Raw genomic sequence first — 8,089 nt, forward strand, 5'->3', positions numbered from 1 at the left:
CAAAGCACATCCCCAAACTTGAATTGAAGCACACTTGTTCCTGCAAAACGCTAAAGTAACAAAGGAAAACAAAAACAAAGTAAAACAAAAACAAAATAAAACAAAACAAAATAAAATAAAAATAAAACAAACAAACAAAATAAAAAGGAGATGATGTGGGGTGCCTCCCATGAGCGCTAAGTTTAACTTCTTCAGCCAGATTGTGGTACTTTAAACTTGAAGCAGCAGTCTTTTCTTCTCTTGTACTAAAGGGAATTAATCTTTTCTATTGCAAGGTGATTCCAAATGTCTATAGATCTAGGAGGACCACTTTGAGTTTCTCCAACAGTTTCTCATCCAAGAGGGAATCACGAACTGAATAATACTCAGGGAATTCATCTATCTTGATGTCCTCAATTTGCTCATCACATAGCCCCAACAGACTTCTCTCTTGGATTCGTAGTAATCCAGGAATAGGAGCTAATGGTGAAGAAGTCTCAGTGCTCTCTTCATTTTTCTGATGTAGCTCCTCTAGAACCTCAGTTTGCTCATCTTCTTCTTCCACCTTGTTGTTCTTAGGAGTGGAATCCAATAAGGCATCAGCTTGCTCATGTATCATGTCAAGGTCCAGATCAAATTCATACTGAGCAAAGTGCTGTTTCAATGGATCCTCCAGACTTGGCTCACTAAACATCTCAGCTTGCTTGAGGAACTTGTCACAATCCAAGTCAAACTCAAATTGATCAAAACACTCATTCAATGGATCCTCAAAACTTGGCTCATTAGAAGTCTCAGCATACTCAAGTAGCTTGTCGAGGTCAAGGTCACCTCCAAATTCATTAAAGCACTCTCCCAAAGGATCCTTAATACTTGGCTCATTAGGAGTTTCAGCATGCTCAAGTAGCTTGTCCAGGTATAGGTCACCTCCAATTTGATCAAAACGCTCTCCCATTGGATCCTCAAGACTTGGCTCACAAAAACTCTCCTCAACAGTTTCTTCATTCCCAAGTGTGGTGGTTGTTTGCTCATGATAGTAAGTGCACTCATTCTCCATGTAGTGCTCATTAGGATTGGCCACCAACTGCCTTTGACACTCTTCTTCTTCTTCTTTAAGTATATCTGATATTTGCTTGAAGTGATCCTCTGTCTTGGCCATGGTGGATTGCAACCGTCGATTATAGGCCTTGCTGTGGCTAAGAAAAGCTGACAATGTTTCTTCTAAACTACCATGCACTTCTTCTAACACAGAATTCTTTGGAGGAGGTGTCTCTTCTTGGTATTTTTGAGGTGGAGAGGAATATGAATAGTCATATATGGGGAGATGGTTCCTCTTCATGAGCTATTATCTTGAAAAGGGATTGCCTTAGACTGGGACTAAGACATGAATATGATTGACCATAGAATTGTGGAGATGACTCCTCTTCATGAAGTTGTGGTGCTTGAATTCCAGGAGCTTGAGCTTACCACAAAAGATTAGATTGTTGGCTCAATGACGGGTTATAGGAATCAAAATAGTGGTCGGTCCCCGGTCTAGAGAACGATATGTTCTTATGCCCAAAAATTTTGTTAAAAATTTGTCTTATTGAAGGACATTCTCTAACATGGTGATAAGGGTCATGGCATAATGGACATGGTCCATGGGGCGTCGGAATGCCTCCCCACATGTGTGAAATTAAAAATAAGATAACAAAAAGTTAAAAAAGAAACAAAATTAAAAATAAAACTTACAAAAATGCAGACTCAATTGACCCTGCATGAAATAAAAGAAAAAAATCAGATCTATAATTAGTGCAGTAACTATGTTGCTGTTTGGATGTGCAATCGATCACACTGGTGCACTCGATCGCCTTGGTTGGGTGCTCGAGCGCACCTACAGAGGCAAAATAGGAACTACAGAAAAAACTAGAAAAACAGAAAACTTTAAAACAAAAATAAATTAAAGGAAAAAAAAATTCCAAACAAAATCAAACAATCCCCCGGTAATGGCGCCAAAAACTTATTGTGTCAAATACTACCTAAATTAATAGATAATATTTAGTACGTTTTACTAGCAAGTGCACAAGATCAAACGATAGTATAGTGTAGCAAGTACGAGATCGATCCCACGAGAATTGTTGATTTTGTTGTAGAATTATTTAAAATATCAAAATTGTCACGAGATTGATATTATGAAAAAGAAATAAAACGATATAAAGATAAATAAAAAGGTAAAGGTAGGGCTTTAATATCCACCACTAATCATACTTAGATAATATAACAATATGCCAATGATCCAATCATATTATGAATACCTAATGTTTGCCAACCTAAGGTCATGGGTGTATACTCCTTAAGCTATTGATTTCCCTAAGCAATGAGTTAGGCATGGGTATATACTCTAACTCTTTTCTTTCTCAAAGGATTTAGCATGGGTGTATATTGAGTTGTTCTTTAAGAAAGCATAACAGTATAATTATCAAAAAAGGCGCCAATATTGAAATATTAAATAAACATAATTAGGGCTTCAATCTAGCCCTCCTTAAGAGTTAGTTACACATAATTAAAATAAAACTTAAAAAGAAAAGGGAAAGAAATAACCGAAAACCGCTCCTCGAAGTAGCCTCCAATTCCTCTCCCCAAAGTTGTCTTGAAATTGTCTATTGAATTGTGAGGCTTAGAGGTCTATTTATAGGGCTTAGGAGAGTCCTAAAAGCCCTAGTAATCCTAAGAAATTCGGAGATTTAAGTCCTAGTTCAATTAGGATAAAGAAAACCTACGTCCAAATCGGAATCGGATTCGTCCAAAATTGCTTTCCTATCTTGCGGGGTGATTTTGGCATAGCGGCGCTTTGAATTAGGAAAATGCTATTTCACAATGATTTTGTAGTATTTTGAGTTAACTTTCCAATGCCGCCCGAATCACCTCAATCGAATATTTGAAGTGAAAGTTATGGTCAAAATACCAAGACGTGTGCAGAATCCAATTTTGAATCCAAATCCGATTTTAACTCTAATATGAGAAATTCCGATTTAATCATTTCCTTTATTTGATTAAACTTAACCATGATTGGTTAAGCTTAACCATATCTTCTAGGTCTTCCCAATTTGCCCTTTAAGCTTGGAACTTTTCTGGAAACGCTTTCTTTTCTTCCAAAAACCTATAAAACAAAGCATATACAAAAAGGGAGTAAAATAGCACAAATGAACAATACTAAGGAATTAACAAATATAAGTTTAAGGGCTGAAATATGAATATTTTAGCACTTAACAGTTTGTTTTGGTGACAGGTGTTTTGGTGTTTGAGTTTGGAGGATGACCTGCCCCTTTTTCACACCTTGATGTTTCCTTACTTCCGGTAATGTATTTTGATACTACACATTGAGGGCAATGTGTAATTTGAGTTTGGGGGTATGGAATAACACTTTGTCTGTTTATTTTTATTCTTATTAGTTTATTTTTATTTGTCTTTTTGAGTTAAAAAAAAATATATATTTTGAAATATTTTGAAAAAAAAAAAAATGTGCTATGTTGTTGTCAAGTTTGAGTTAAACTGTAACTGTGATTTACATTCCATTAGCTTTGCTTAAAGGGTTGAACACATCATTATGTCATTAGGAGTCTGAGTCCTTTGACTTATTTTTGGGTAAAAGACATTTCACTTGTTTTGAGATAAATTTTTTAGTACATTAGCAAGTTTTCTGTGAGGTATGATGTTTGAGCTTAAGCTTGTTCTTTTTGAGATTTGTTGGATGACCTATTGATGAATAATCATTGGCTTGCAAGATATAAAAATAATAAATAAATAAATAAAAAAGAGTAGGAAAAAGAAAATAAAGATCATGTTGAGTTTTCCGCTGAGTAACCGGACCTCTTGCCTCATTCAGCATTGAGTGTTCACGTCAAAAGGTATGAAGTTCAGTGTTGATTTAAGATATGGCTAGTCTGGCTTCGTAACTTTTTTGACTTAAGTTATTAAGCCCATAGGGATGTTTTACATCTAGTGCCTTAAAGCCACCTGGCTTGGGAGTCATTGGCCTAACACTTGTTACATGGGTCAATTAGAAAGCTTAAGGGAGTTAGACATTGCAGAGCGTGTAAAAAAAAAAAAAGGAAAAAAGGAAAAAAAACAAATTGCATATCTTGCCTTGGTTGTTTCATTTGTTAGGGATTCTTACAAATTTTATGGAACTTGTCTTGAGTTTCTGGAAGTTTCATGATTGTATGTTAATTACAATTTACACCTTTCAGAACATATGAGGTCTCAATTGTCCAATTATGAGTGATTTGATTTTGGATTTCCTTTTGACTGTGAGGATGGTGTTTGTCTTTTTAAGTTTACTCATGAATAAGAAACATGGTTTATGTGAAATTTCTATCTTGTTAACAACATAGCGCTACAATGTTTGTAGGTGTCATTCCTGTTAAGCCCTCACGAGACTTCACTTGTCCACTAGGAATGCCTAGGGGTTTAAAAGGCTTGTTGCATATGCTAAATGCAATCGTCTATCCCACAAAAGAGGATTTATGTTTCTTGCTTTCATTTTATTTTTCGTTTTGTTTTGCTAAGGGACTAGTGTTAAGTGCTAAAATATTCATATTTTCAGCCCTTAACTTGCATGTTTTAATCATTTGGTTTTAATTAAGTAGGTCATTTTAATTCCTTTTTGTGTTTTTCATAATTTTGTAGGCTTTTGGAAGAAAATGAAGTAAATCTGGAAGATTTGGGCTCAAAGAGAGAAGATGGGAAAAATGGGAGCCCCTAACACTGTAATCGATCACAGGTTACCTACGATCGAGTGCAGTGCTAGAGAAGACACAGCACAAAGCAAGCAATCAGTGGTCGAGCGCAGAATAGAAGAGGCTCGATCGCAGACCTGCGATCGTGCGCACACGGGTTGCGATCGATCACACCCGTGCACAAGAGACATATCAAGTGGCGGCTAGATTGTCATTCTTTCCATATTAGGGTTTTCCAACTCCCAATTGTAATAGGTTTTGAAACCCTACGAAATTCCTAGGTTTACTAGTTTGTCAAGGACTTTTAAAGCCTATAAATAGACCCTTAAGCCTCTAAAATATGTATGCTTTGTAAGGAGAAGAATTAGAGCTCTTCAAGTTCAAGTCTCGGGTTTATTCTTTTCCTTTCTTTTCTTTTCTTTTATGAAGATGTTTAACATCAACTCTATGTGTAGCTAATTCATTTAGTACGGCTAGATTGAAGCCCTAGTTATGTTTTGTTAATATTCAATATTGACGCCTTTGTGATGATCTTGTTATGATGTCTAACTTGATTAATACCTAGTTTCATGAATTCCTCATATGTGTGTGCCTGATCAACATGTGCATGTGGTATGTACTAGTTAGTTAAATCAATTTGGATGACCAAGTCCTGGGTTTAACATAAGTAACAAAAGATATCCACACCGGATTCTTGGGTTAATCAACATAGGGAACTGGGAGTAGACACCCACGCCCTAGGCCTCATGTGTTTGTCGATTTCCACAGTTTTATGCTTTCTTAAAGAACAACTTAGTAGACACCCATGCTAAATCTTTTAAGAAAAAAAAGAGTTAGAGTAGGCACCCATGCCTAATTCGTTGCTTAGGGAAATCAATAGCTTAAGGAGTAGACACCAATGCCCTTAGGTTGACCAACATTAGATATTCATAACATGATCAAAACATTGGCATATTGATATATTAGCTAAATATAATTAGTGGTGGATATCAAAGCTCTTCCTTTTTATCATTATCAATTTAAATCCAATCTTTTATTTTATTTCATTTTGGGAATTAATTTTAGACAAGATTCAGCAGTCCTCGTGGAAATGACCCCGTATTTGCATACTATACTACTATGTTGACCTCGTGCACTTGCGGGTAAAACATCCAGTTATTTGCCTATTAATTTAGGTGGGTAATTGTGGAACAACAACTAGCAAAATGTAAGTTTGGGGGTATTTGATAAGGTGCCAAATATTGCATATTTGGACCCCTTTATTTACATTAGTTTAGCTATGTCGTTATTTAATATTTTGTGTTAGTTTTGTAGTTTTAGTATGTTGTAGGTCTTTGAAGAAAAACTACAGCTTTAAAGGGAAAAATGCAATTTTTGTAAGAAAGCATAATTTGAGAAGACCTAGATGATGTAGTTGAGTTTAACCAAATCTAAGAAAAGGTTAAATTGGATTAAAGATCAGATTGGATTAAAGTTTAGATTGGATAAAATTTCGGATTGGATTCAAATTTAGATTCTGCACATGTCTCAGTATTTTGACCATAACTTTCTGCTCAAGTATCAGATTGAGGTGATTCAAGCGCCATTGGAAATATAATTCAAAATACTATAGTTTATTTTGAAATAGGATTTTCCTAGTTTGGACGGTTACTATGTCCAAATCGCCCTGCAATAAAAGGACACAAATTTGGACAAATCCTATTCGATTTCGGACTTCTATTTTGACTGGGTGACAGACTTCCAAATTATCTAGGTTTAATAGGGCTTCTAGGACATCCTTACGCTTATAAATAGACCTCTTTGCATTCAAGAAAATATACAATTCCAGAGACTAGTTTTGGGATACAATTTTGTAGACATAATGTAATCTACACCTTTTCTTTTAGTTTAGTTTTTCTTTAGATTTAAGTTTTAGTTTCATAGTCATGTGGTGCTAAATTCTCAACTAAGGTTGGGGATGAAGCCCCACCGATGAAGAAGAACATCTCTTTATTATAAGTTTTTATTATTCTGATTTTATTGGTTTATTATTTCAATTGTTTTACTTCTTTTCAATATGTGGCATGATTCTTGGATATCTTGTTGTGATTCAAGGATACACTTGATGATTTAGGATAATTTCACATAAATGATTGCTTGATTTTTAACTCATAAAAATTGGATATCCCTTTTGATTTGTTGTACGGATACATCTGATATTTCAATTAAATTTGGATTCCTTTTGTGATTTGGTAAATGAATGGATACATGAGATGGTTTTGATTAATTCTTTGAAGCATAGTAAAACATACATAAGATTTAAATTGTGAGAACTTCGGATTAATATTGATGAATATAAAATATGTTGTTATAACTTGGTGAGTGTAGATTCCTCATCCTTAGTGCCTTTATATATTGATTTACTTAGTTTATTTAGTTTATGTTTAGTCTTTTAATTTTCAAAACCAAAATCAAAACCCTTTTGGAACTATTTTAAGGTAAAATTAGTTTAGATATAAGTTGTTCTTTCAAAAATACAATTCTCTGTGGGCTCAACCTCGCACTTGCAATCCATTAAACTACAAACGATTTGTGCACTTGCAAGTATTAAAATTTGAACAACAATTGACCATATAACTGTGGAGATGGTTCATCTTCTTGGTATTGTGGAGGCCAATAAGTGGAAGATGGCTCTTCTTGGTATGCTTCTTCTTCTTTGAGACTATTGCCTTTCTATTTATGGTGGGCCTCTATCTCCTCAATGTCTTGCCGTGTTCTCGTAATCAATGTATTCATCATATCTAATGTCTCTTCAGTAAACTCAAGAGGAGGTGGTTCAGCCTAATATTGCTATTGTGGAGCTGATTGAGAGGAATATGAACGATCATAGAACTGCTAATATGATTGATGTTGCTGTCCATGAACTTGTGGAGCATGATTTCCAGGAGCTTGAGCTTGCCATGATAGATTAAATTGTTGGATTCATGATGGGTTATAGGTATCAAAATAGCCGTCGTCCCCCGGTCTAGAGAACGATGTGTTCATAAGCCCAAAAATTTTGTTAGAATTTGTCTTATTGAAGGACATTCTCTAACATGGTGATAAGGGTCATGGTATATTGAACATGGTCCATGAGGCGTCGGAATGCCTCCCCACATATGTGAGAACAGTAATAAAATCAAAAGAAGTTAAAAATTAAAATGGAAATAAAAATAAAAATAAAATTTACGAAGATGCAGACTCAACTAACCCTACATGAAACAAAAGACAAATAAAAATTAGATCTATAATTAAAATAGTTTCCGTGCTGCTGTCCAGATGTGCGATCGATCACACTGTGAGGTGCGCTTGATTGCACTGAGGCGCTCAATCACCCTAGAATGGGCACTCGAGCGCACCTCCGAAGGCAAAATAGG

At 35.2% G+C, this 8,089-nt stretch overlaps 1 pseudogene; it reads left to right on the top strand.

Moving 5' to 3' along the window:
• LOC132162949 (uncharacterized) overlaps positions 1–7,645 on the top strand; it is a 36,454-nt pseudogene extending 28,809 nt beyond the window's left edge.
• The last annotated feature ends 444 nt before the right edge of the window (positions 7,646–8,089 follow it).

The sequence above is a fragment of the Corylus avellana genome, chromosome 8 (genome assembly GCF_965113065.1).
Source record: "Corylus avellana chromosome 8, dhCorAvel1.hap1.2, whole genome shotgun sequence".
Classification (NCBI taxonomy): Eukaryota; Viridiplantae; Streptophyta; class Magnoliopsida; order Fagales; family Betulaceae; genus Corylus; species Corylus avellana.